Source organism: Heptranchias perlo, chromosome 42, assembly GCF_035084215.1.
Source record: "Heptranchias perlo isolate sHepPer1 chromosome 42, sHepPer1.hap1, whole genome shotgun sequence".
Taxonomy (NCBI): Eukaryota; Metazoa; Chordata; class Chondrichthyes; order Hexanchiformes; family Hexanchidae; genus Heptranchias; species Heptranchias perlo.
In genome coordinates, this window is record NC_090366.1 from 5,536,610 (window position 1) to 5,548,832 (window position 12,223).

Consider the following 12,223-nt stretch of genomic DNA (forward strand, 5'->3'; position numbering starts at 1 on the left):
TCTTAATTTCGAGAATGTGAACTACACTGGGGAGAGTTCGCTGTCCATGTTTCTTACATCACGTTCAACAGAAACAAGAATTCTCCTCAACATGTTAATGAGAATTTTATGAAAGGGACCCTCAACCTGATTCGACATCAACTCGGGATAATTCAGAGTCCTACCATGAATGTGTATAATGGAACACCAGCTTGCCGCGAGCCTGGGTAGCTCAGTCGCTCGAGCATCAGACTTTTAAAGCCGGTCGTGATCTGAGGGTCCAGGGTTCAAATCCCTCTTCAGGCTCTCAATTTTGAAACAGCTGGCAAGCTCTGACTTTGCAGCAGAGCAACAGCTGCGGGACTGACGATGCCTGCGATGTGTTGTGAAAGCTTCAGTGGGATCTTGTTCCCCAGGGATGGTCAGTAATACGCTGTCTGAGGCTGCTTCCTGCCAGCAATGTGTGATCGGAGAGCGCGGGGCCAGAATATTGTTGCTGTCGTGGCCTCACTCACTCCTGGAGCTGGAGAACATCGAAAAACTGATGTGTTTGTTGCCACGGCTGCAGTGCGGTTTCGAACTGCAGTTATGAACCGAGACAGCGCTGCAGGATCCTTTGATGATCTCTCACAAATCAACTGAAACCAGTCGCAATGTGCAGCTTTGAGAGAGGCTTTCCACACCGTCAGGGCAGGAAACGGGAGTGAGGGACAGACACTGTCGGAGTCTGTGTCGTGTTTGAGTGTGAGCAGAACTGTACATAGAAAATAAATTCTACCGCTTCTGCGAGCTGTTGTATTTTATTCATGTTTAAACACAGATTAACTGATCAACGGCCAACCGCCTCAACGGTACTTGCTTTTTTATTTTTATTTGATAACGTTTTCAAAATGTTTCCTTGCAGCAATAAGACGAACGTGATAATCACTGCACCAATGAAACTCGACTTTAAACAACGTTAAAGGAAAAACTCAGAAAGTAGCTGCCGTCTACAAATGCTCTCAGTGCCGGAGATAGGTCCAATTCCCGTTCAGGAAATTAACTTTTACAAAATAGTTTACTGTCTTAATTACGCAAAATTCATTAAACTGTAAAATGATGAATACTTGCTCTAATCGCCATTGATTAATCAAACATTCTGTTTCAAACTGAAGGAATTCCTAATTTTTTTTTATTCATTCATGGGATGTGGGCATCGCTGGCGAGGCCAGCATTTATCGCCCATCCCTATTTGCCCTTGAGAAGGTGGTGGTGAGCCGCCTTCCTGAACCACTGCAGTCCGTGTGGTGAAGGTTCTCCCACAGTGCTGCTAGGAAGGGAGTTCCAGGATTTTGACCCAGCGACGATGAAGGAACCGCCGATATATTTCCAAGTCGGGATGGTGTGTGACTTGGAGGGGAACGTGCAGGTGGTGTTGTTCCCATGTGCCTGCTGCTCTTGACCTTCTCGGTAGTAGAGGACGCAGGTTTGGGAGGTGCTGTCGAAGAAGCATTGGCGAGTTGCTGCAGTGCATCCTGTGGATGGTACACACTGCAGCCGTGGTGCGCCGATGGTGAAGGGAGTGAATGTTTAGGGTGGTGGATGGGGTGCCAATCAAGCAGGCTGCTTTGTCCTGGATGGTGTCGAGCTTCTTGAGTGTTGTTGGAGCTGCACTCATCCAGGCAAGTGGAGAGTATTCCATCACACTCCTGACTTGTGCCTTGTAGATGGTGGAAGTTTCTTTTCCCTGGCGCTAGTTGAGATTTAAGAAATTGGATAAGACCCATACCTACCCCAACCTCATCACTTACACGACATAAGATACAATGCGGCCACACTCTACTTCAGTGAGATGAAAGCCGAGGGCAATTTCACGGTCGAGTGAAAGGGAAAAACGTAGAGCAGCAGAAAGAAAGTGTACTTTAGGCACTACAGATATAGTGAAAACTAGAAGGTGTCAGGCGATTAACCCAGCATCAAAACTGAAGGTCAGGCGAGGGCGTGTGGCCCAACTAAGAGTTCGATATACAAATACACGGAGGAAAAGGAATAAATTAAATGAACTACAGGTACAAATTCAAATTCGAAGGTGTGACATGATAGCTATGACTGAGACATGGCTGCAGGATGGTCAGGATTGGGAACTAAATATACTGGGTTATAAGGTCTACAGGAGAGATCGGGAAAATGGAAGAGGGTGAGGAGTAGCCTTCGTGATTAGAGATGAAATCGCTTCAATGATAAAGGAGGATATAACGAGAGGTAAGCAGCCAATAGAGACCCTTATGGGTTGAATTGAGAAATAGGAAAGGATCTAAGACTATAGTGGGAGTTGTGTATAGGACCCCTGGCAGCAGCTCTGAAGTGCTAGATTGTAGAAATGCAGAGATTAGACAAGCGTGTAACAAAGGCATAGTGGTCTTAATGGGGGACTGTAACCTTCACATAGATTGGGAAAAGCAGATTGGCAACTGTCAGAAAGGTAGTGAATTTCTTGAGTGTGTCCGGGATAGTTTTCTACAGCAGTATGTCCGAGAGGCAACACGGGGGCAAGCCATACTAGATTTAATAATGAGCAATGAACCAGATTTAGTTAACAGCTTAACTATCCAATAGTGATCATAACATGATCGAGTTCAATGTAGTGTTTGAAAGGGAAAAAAGTGAGTCAGCTGCTAAGATTCCAGACTTGGGTAAGGCCGACTTTAATGGGATGAGACAGAGACTGTCCACAGTAAACTGGGCAAATCTGTTAATGGGTAAAACGACTGATGATCAGTGGGAAATGTTTAAAGAAACATTTAACGTGATACAGAATCGGTTTATACCCCTGAGGGACAAGAACTCTACTTGCCAAAAAAACAGCCATGGACAACTAAAGAGGTAAGGGACAGTATAAGACACAAGGAAAGGTCATACAAAAAGGCAAAAAATCGCACAGATCCTGGCGAATGGGAAAGATACAAAGATCAACAAAGGGTCACAAAACAGATAGTCAGAGCTACAAAAAGAGAGTATGAAAAGAAACTTGCAAGGGATATCAAAACCAATACGAAGAACTTTTATAGTTATATTAGGAAAAAGAGGGTGGTCAGGAGCAATGTTGGCCCCTTAAAAACTGAAAGTGGGGATATTGTCATTGAATAATTACTTTGCGTCAGTATTTACAGTAGAAAAAGAGGATAGCATGCCTGAAATCCAAAGAAAACTAATATTGAATCGGGGACGGAGACTCGATAAAATTAACATAAGTAAAGCAACAAAGAGTGACAAATCTCAAGGACCAGATGGTTTCCATCCCAGGCTTTGAAAGGAAGTTGGTGAGCACATTGCAGATGCCCTAACTATAATCTTTCAAAGTTCTCTAGATTCAGGAACTGTCCCTCGAGATTGGAAAATTTCACATGTCACTCCGCTTTTTAAGAAAGGGGAGAGAGGGAAACCAGGGAATTCTCGACCAGTGAGCCTAACATCTCTTGTGGAGAAATTGCTGGAGTCTATCATTAAGGATAGGGTGACTGAACACCTCGAGAATTTTCAGTTAATCAGGGAGAGCCAGCATGGATTTGTGAAAGGTAGGTCGTGCCTGACAAACCTGATTGAATTTTTTGAAGAGGTGACTAAAGTAGTGGACAGGGGAATGTCAATGGATGTTATTGATATGGACTTCCAGAAGGCATTTGATAAGGTCCCACATAAGAGACTGTTAGCTAAGTTAGAAGCCCATGGAATCGAGGGAAAAGTACGGACTTGGTTAGGAAATTGGCTGAGCGAAAGGCGACAGAGAGTAGGGATAATGGGTAGGTACTCACATTGGCAGAATGTGACGAGTGGAGTCCCGCAGGGCCTCAATTATTCACAATATTTATTAACAACTTAGATGAAGGCATAGAAAGTCTCATATCTAAGTTTGCCAATGACATAATGATTGGTGGCATTGTAAGCAGTGCAGATGAAAACATAAAATTACAAAGGGATATTGATAGATTAGATGAATGGGCAAAACTTTGGCAAATGGAATTCAATGGACAGAACAGGGTACTTTCTAAACGGTAAAAAGTAAAAAACAGTGGATGTCCAAAGGGACTTCGGGGTTCAGGTACATCGATCATTGAGGTGTCATGAACAGGTGCAGGAAATAATCAAGAAGACGAATGGAATACTGGCCTTGATATCTAGAGGACTGGAGTACAAGGGGGCAGAAGTTATGCTGCAGCTATACATAAACTCTGGTTAGACCACACCTGGAGGACTGCGAGCAGTTCTGGGCACCGCACCTTCGAAAGGACATATTGGCCTTGGAGGGTGTGCAGCGCAGGTTTACTAGAATGATACCCGGACTTCAAGGGTTAAGTTACGAGGAGAGATTACACAAATTGGAGTTGTATTCTCTCGAGTTTAGAAGGTTAAGGGGTGATCTGATCGAAGTTGATAAGATATTAAGCGGAACGGATAGGGTGGATGGAGAGAAACTATTTCCGCTGGTTGGGGATTCGAGAAGGAGGGGGCACAGTCTAAAAATTAGAGCCAGACCTTTCAGGAGTGAGATTAGAAAACATTTCTACACACAAAGGGTGGTAGAAGTTTGGAACTTTCTTCCGCAAACGGCAATTGATACCAGCTCAATTGCTAAATTTAAATCTGAGATAGATAGCTTTTTGGCAATCAAAGATATTAAGGGATATGCGCCAATGGCAGGTATATGGAGTTAGATCACAGATCAGCCATGATCTTATCAAATGGCGGAGCAGGTACGAGGGGCTGAATGGCCTACTCCTGTTCCTATATTGTTTGGATAAGAAGAGTCTAAATGGGTTAGAGGAGCAAAGGGATCTCGGGGTAGAGATACACAAACCACTAAAAGTAGTTACACAGGTTAATAAGGCAATAAGAAAAGGTAAACCAAGCATTGGGTTTCATTTCTAGGGGGATAGAATTGAAAAGCAGAAAAGTTATATTAAACTTAGTTGGACCACATTTGGAGTATTCTGCACAGTTCTGGTCTCCATATTATAGAAAGGGTGTAGAGGCATTGGAGAGGGTGCAAAAAATATTTCCAAGGATGATACCAGAACTGAAAGGATGCATTTATCAGCAAAGGCTAAACAGGCAGGCGCTCTTTTTTTCTGGAACAGAGAAGGCTGAGGGGTGACCTGATAGAGGTCTTTAAGATAATGATAGGGGTTTGATAGGGTAAACGTGGAGAAAATGTTTCCACTTATGGGGGAGACCAGAACTCGAGCTCATAAATATAAAATATTCGCTAATAAATCCAATAGGCATTTCAGGAGAAACGTCTTTACAGAAAGAGTGGTAAGAATGTGGAACTCACTACCACAAGGCGTAGTTGAGGCAAATAGCAGAAATGCATTTCAGGGGAAGCTCGATAAGCATATGCGGGGGAAAGGAATGGAAGGATATGGTGATAGGGTGAGATGAAATAGTGGGGAAGAGGCTCGTGTGGAGATAAACGCCGGCAGACTCCAGCTCGGCAGAATGCTCTGTTTCTGTGCTGTGGTTTCGGCGTAACTCGAGCAGTGAGTGAGAGAGGGAGCAGCAACGTGGGCAATGGGATGATGGGAGAATCTAGCCATGAACCTGGTTAAAAGTGGCCAACCACAAGATAATGTTAAGATATCATCAGCAGAACACGAACCTAAACTGAGCTCCGAGATCGAGTGTTGGAACATTCCTGGTTCAGTTCAGTGTTTGGTTGTTCTGTGTCTCCCTCATTTTCACGGACAGAATCAGAGTGGAAATTATTCGCTCCTGACCAGCGTATCTCGGGTCACTGGTTTGATTCCTCACTGATTCAAAGGTTTTTAATCACAAAACTTCAGCTTTCTTCTCTCAGTAATATTTTAAACGACATGTTTACAATGAAAAGCACGAAGAACATTTTAAAAAGAAAGAAATAAATCCTGAGGAAAATGGATTGTAATGTTGAGAGGTATAAAGAGTGAGAGGTCTGAGTTTTATTATCGAGCAATGAGTGGAATCCATCCCTCTGTCTGGGGACTCAATCTTAAAATTGGAGCGAAATAATTCATTGAAGAAAACAGTGAGCACTTCAGCGCACAAAGAACGGCAGAAATTTAGAAATCTCTCCGCCAAATGCTGTGGATTCTGAGTTAGTTCAAATTTTCAAGACAGATATTCATAGATTTTAAAAAAAAATTAACAAGGGATCTGTGTCCAAGACGGGTAGAGTTGAGGTAAAGGTCACAAATAATCTAACTCAATGGCACAGCAGGTTCGAGGGGCTGAATGGTCTTCTCCTGTCCCTGTGTTCCTGCAATGCTCAGCGCAAGGCTGGATGACAGGGAAAGGCATCAGACTGACTCCCAGACTGAAAATCGAAGGAGCTCCCCTCGGATTGTCGGCCAAACTGAGCCTTTGAAGCAAAGCCAACAGCTGCCTCTCTCCCAGCACATTCAGAGTGGGTTCGTAGAAGACCAGGCTGGTTCAGTCGGTAGAGCATGAGACTCTTAATCTCAGGGTCGTGGGTTCGAGTCCCACGTTGGGCGGTTTGTGTTTTATTTCTCACAAAGGGCTCCAGGTGCAAACTCTCATCAATTGATAAAATCCAGTGATATCATCGAACACTCCACTGAGCTGTGGGAAGAAAAATCATGAGCACGGTCAAACATCCAGGCCCGTCCCGATTCGAACTGTTCATTCCCTGCCCGTGGGTTATAACCCTCCAGGTTATCTCTTCAATTCAAGTTCATTAAATATGTTGATATTTAGAAAATGTTCAGTTCAGAAAATGACAATTCTGAATCCATTGGTCTCTCTGATCCCTCCCGACCTCCCCTGACCCTCTGATTCTCCATGAGTTCCTGATCTTCTCTCATACATTTTGTCTCTTTCCTTCTCCGATAACCTCAGGGAGTCCATGATCCTCTTCGATTCCTTGTCAGCGCCCCTCACACTCTCTGATACCCTCTGACACTCCCTTCCCCTCTCTGAGACCCCCTTACTCTCTCTGATAACCTCTGACACTCCCTTCCCCTCTCTGAGATCCCCTTACTCTCTCTGATACCCTCTGACACACCTTCACCTCTTTGAGATCCCCTCACACTCTCTGATAATCTCTGACACTCTCTTCCCCTCTCTGAGCCCCCTCACACTCTCTGATACCCTCTGACACTCTCTTCCCCTCTCTGGGATCCCATTACACTCTCTGATACCCTCTGACACTCCCTTCCGCTCTCTGAGATCCCCTTACACTCTCTGATACCCTCTGACACTCTCTTCCCCTCTCTGGGAACCCCTCACACACTCTGCTACACTCTGACACTCCCTTCCACTCTCTGAGATCCCCTCACACTCTCTGACCCCCTCTGACACTCCCTTCCCCTCTCGGAGATCCCCTTAATCTTTCTGATACTCTCTGACACTCCCTTCCCCTCTCTGAGCCCCCTCACACTCTCTGATACCCTCTGACACTCCCTTCCTCTCTCTGAGCTCCTCTCACTCTCTCTGATACCCTCTGACACTCCCTTCCCCTCTCTGGGATCCCCTTACTCTCTCTGATACCCTCTGACACTCTCTTCCCCTCTCCGAGATCCCCTCACACTCTCTAATACCCTCTGACACTCCCTTCCCCTCTCTGAGATCCCCTTACACTCTCTGATCCTCTCTGACACTCCTTTCCTCTCTCTGAGATCCCCTCACACTCTCTGATACACTCTGACACTCTCTTCCCCTCTCTGGGATCCCCTTACACCCTCTGATACCCTCTGACACTCTATTCCCCTCTCTGGGATCCCCTTACACCCTCAGATACCCCCTGACACTCCTTTCCTCTCTCTGAGATCCCCTCACACTCTCTGATACCCTCTGACACTCTCTTCCCTTCTCTGAGATCCCCTTACTCTCTCTGATACTCTCTGACTCTCCCTTCCCCTCTCTGAGAGCCCCTTACACTCTCTGATACCCTCTGGCACCCCCGTCCCCTCTCTGAGATCCCCTTACTCTCTCTGATAAACTCTGACACCCCTTCCCCTGTCTGAGATCCCCTTACTCTCTCTGATACCCTCTGACACTCACTTCCCCTCTCTGAGATCTCCTCACTCTCTCTGATACCCTCTGACACTCACTTCCCCTCTCTGAGATCTCCTCACTCTCTCTGATACCCTCTGGCACCCCTTCCCCTCAAGGGATCTGTTTCACAGGCGGGTAAATCGAATTGATGTACAGACCACCCCTGATCTAATTAAATGGAACCGCAGGTTCGAGGGGCTGGATAATCTTCTCCTGTCTCTTTGTTCCCAAATTTCTCAGCGCGGGGCTCGATGGCCAGTTTTTTTCATCAAGTGTTAAATGCAATAAAGTTTCAGAAAACCCATTAATCTCCTTCTTGCCCAAAGCAAAAGCGCTGGACTCAGATGATAAAGAGCAAGAAAGCCACATTTCAATCTCCAGTCAGATGTTTCAGTGCTGAGAACTTGTCCGTCTGATAATATGGCCGAGCAGTTTAAAGCACTATGTTTCGGTTATATTTGTCTGCGGAGGCGGGAGTTCAAATCGCAGTATTTTTGGCAATGCTTATTTTAATCTATTCTGCTGATTGGTGTTGCCATGTGGTTCCTTCGACATGTGGTTCCAATAGCACATGAGACGTTTCAAGCCGCACTTTATTTGCAGGAGGGAGGTTGTGGTTTTGGAGTCACAGGCTATGATTTTGATCCATCTACAAATTGTGGGATTGAACTGGAGCTTTAAACCAGCCCCTCAGGCCACTCAGACACCATACTTCCCATCGTGCACATCAGGGGCTAGTTTTACAGGAATAGAATTACCGCAAGCCAGAAAAGTAACCCTGAAACACCAATGCTCGAACGGCGTTGATGTGGTCGACATGGATTTTAGCAAGGCTTTTGACAAGGTCCCGCATGGCAGACTTATCAGAAAAGTGAAAGCACATGGGATCCAAGGGAAAGTGGCAAGTTGGATCCCAAATTGGCTCAGTGGCAGGAAGCAAAGGGTAATGGTCGACGGGTGTTTTTGTGACTGGAATTCTGTTTCCAGTGGGGTTCCGCAGGGCTCAGTACTACGTTCCTTGCTTTTTGTGGTATATTTCAATGATTTAGACTTAAATGTAGGGGACGTGATTAAGAAGTTTGCAGATGATGCAAAAATTGGCCGTGGGGTTGATGGTGAGGACGGAAGCTGTGTTCTGCAGGAAGATATCAATGTGGGATGGAAAAGTGGCAAATGGAATTCAATCCGCAGAAATGTGAGGTAATGCTTTTGGGGAGGACAAACAAGGCAAGGGAACCCACAATAAATGGGACGATACTGAGAGGTGTAGAGGAAATGAGGGACCTTGGAGTGCATGTCCACAGATCCCTGAAGGTCACAGGACAGGTAGATAAGGTGGTTAAAAAGGCATACGGGATACTTTCCTTTATTAGCCGAGGCATAGAATATAAGAGCAGGGAGGTTATGCTGGAACTGTATAAAACACTAGTTAGGCCACAATTGAGTACTGTGTACAGTTCTGGTTACCGCATTACAGGAAAGATGTGATTGGACGAGAGAGGATACAGAGGAGATTTAGGAGGATGTTGGCAGGTCTGAAGAATTTTAGCTCTGAGGAATGATCGGATAGGCTTGAACAGGGGAGGCGGAGGGGAGATTTAATTGAGGTGTATAAAACAATGAGGGGCGGAGATAGGGTGGATAGGAAGGACCTATTTCCCTTAGCAGAGAGGTCAATAACTGGGGGGGAGGGGGGCATATATTGAAGGTGATTGGTAGAAGGATGAGAGGGGAGCTGAGGAGATGGATTCAGCTCAGTGATCGATAATAAAACTCACAGTTCTGCTCATTTTACATTCCAACCATTCACATCCATTTGGCTCAGTATTTATTTCTCTGCATCATATTCTGTTCGTGTTTCTCCTGATCATAATAGGTACACAAAAGCAGGAGGCCTTTCGGCCCATTGTGCCTGTGCTGGGCCTTTGAAAGAGCTATCCAATTAGTCCCATTCCCATGCTCTTTCCCCATAGCCCTGTAAATGTTTCCCTTGAAGTATTTATCCAATTTCCTGTTGGAAGTTACGACGATTGAATTTGCCTCCAATGTCCTTTAAGTCAATGCATTCCAGAACACTACAAACCGTTGCATAAAAAGTTTCCTCGTGTTGCCTCTGGCTCTTTTGCCGATCACCTTATTTCCGTGTCCTCCAGTTACCGAGACTTCTGCCAATCGGAACAGTTTATCTTTATTTATTTTGTCGAAACCCTTCATGATTTTGAACCCCTCTATCAAATCTCTAACCCCTCTAACCTTCTCTGTTCAAAGGAGAACAATCCCAGCTTCTCCAGTCTCTCCACGTAAATGAAGTCCCTCATCCCTGGGACCATTCTAGTAAATCTCTTCTGCACCCTCTCATCCTTGACATCCTTCCTAAAGTGCTGTGCCCAGAATTGGACACAATACACCAGCTGAGGCCTAACCAGTGTTTTATAAAGGTTTCGTATAACTTCCTTGCTTTTGTACTCAATGCCTCTGTTTATAAAGCCCAGGATCCCGTATTCCTCTTCAACAGCCTTCTCAACTTTCAATTATTTGTTTACACACACCCCCAGGTCTCTCTGTTCCTGCACCCCCTTTAAAATTGTACCATTTTGTTTATATTGCCTCTCCTCATTCTTCCTACCAAAATGCATCACTTCACACCTCTCTGTATTAAATTTCATCTGCCATGCGTCTGCACATTTCACCATTCTGTCTCTGTCCTCCTGAAGTCTGTTACTATCCTCCTCATTGTTTACTACATTTCCAAGTTTTGTGCCATCCACAAACTTTGAAATTATACTCTGGACCCAAGTCTAGATCATTAATATGTATCAAAAAGAGCAGTGGTCCCAATACTGACCCCTGGGGGACACCACTGTATTCTTCCCTCCAGTCTGAAAAACAACCGTTCACCACTCCTCTCTGCTTTCTGGCTTCAGCCTATTTTGTATCCATATTGCCACTGTGCCTTTAATTCTGTGGGCTTTAATTTTTCCAACTAATCTATTATGTGGCACTTTGTCAAATGCCTTTTGAAAGTCCATGTACACAACATCAACCGCACTCCCCTATCGATCTCAGTCTTGAATATACTCAACGACTGAGCATCCACAGCCCTCTGGGGTAGAGAATTCCAAAGATTCACAACCCTGTGAGTGAGGTGTGAATGGCATGTTGGCCTTTATTGCAGGGGGGTTGGAGTGTAAGAGTAAGGAAGTCTTACTACAATTGTACAGGGCTTTAGTGAGACCTCACCTGGAGTACTGTGTACAGTTTTGGTCTCCTTATCTGAGGAAGGATATACTTGCCTTTGAGGCGGTGCAATGAAGGTTCACTAGATTGATTCCTGGGATGAGAGGGTTGTCCTTTGAGGAGAGATTGAGTAAAATGGGCCGATACTCTCTGGAGTTTAGAAGAATGAGTGGTGATCTCATTGAAAAATATAAAATTCCGAGAGGGCTTGACAGGGTAGATGCTGAGAGGTTGTTTCCCCTGCCTGGAGAGTGTAGAACTTGGGGGCATAGTCTCAGGATAAGGGGTCGGCCATTTAAGACTATGATGAAGAGGAATTTCTTAACACAGAGGGTTGTGAATCTTTGGAATTCTCTCCCCCAGAGGGCTGTGGATGCCCAGTCGTTGAATATGTTCAAGGCTGAGATAGATTTTTGGACTCTAGGGGAATCAAGGGATATGGGGATCAGGCTGGAAAGTGGAGTTGAGGTCGAAAATCAGCCATGATCTGATTGAATGGCGGAGCAGGCTCGAGGGATCGTGTGGCCGAATCCTGCTCCTATTTGTAATGTTCTTATATTCTTATGTTCTCGGACACCCAGAGGCATTGATAAACACACCTGACCTATCAGAGCGCTCGGGAAACATGTTGGGACCTATCAGAGGGATGGTATACATATTGGAACTTCTTAATGGGGTGACTAAACACAGTGGAACCTATCAGGGGAATTGATAAACACACTGGGAGCTCGCAGAGTGATCGATGAGCTCACAGGGACCGATCACACCTTTTAATAAACACCCTGGGATCTATCAAAGTTTGCAAAACCACACTGGGACCTCTCAGATGAATTGATAAACACACTGGGACCTATCAGAGGGACGGTTAAATACACTGGGACATTTTGGAGGGTTGGTAAAGCTTATTGGGACTTGTCCAAGTCATGGTTCAACTCACTGGGACCCATCAGAGGGATAGATAAACATACAGGGGCCTATC

The 12,223-nt window shown here is 45.2% G+C and overlaps 1 non-coding gene across 1 annotated transcript; it reads left to right on the forward strand.

Moving 5' to 3' along the window:
* Window positions 1-6,412: 6,412 nt before the first annotated feature.
* Window positions 6,413-6,488, forward strand: trnak-cuu (transfer RNA lysine (anticodon CUU)). Its single transcript has one exon. It is a non-coding gene; the product is annotated as a tRNA-Lys (tRNA).
* The last annotated feature ends 5,735 nt before the right edge of the window (window positions 6,489-12,223 follow it).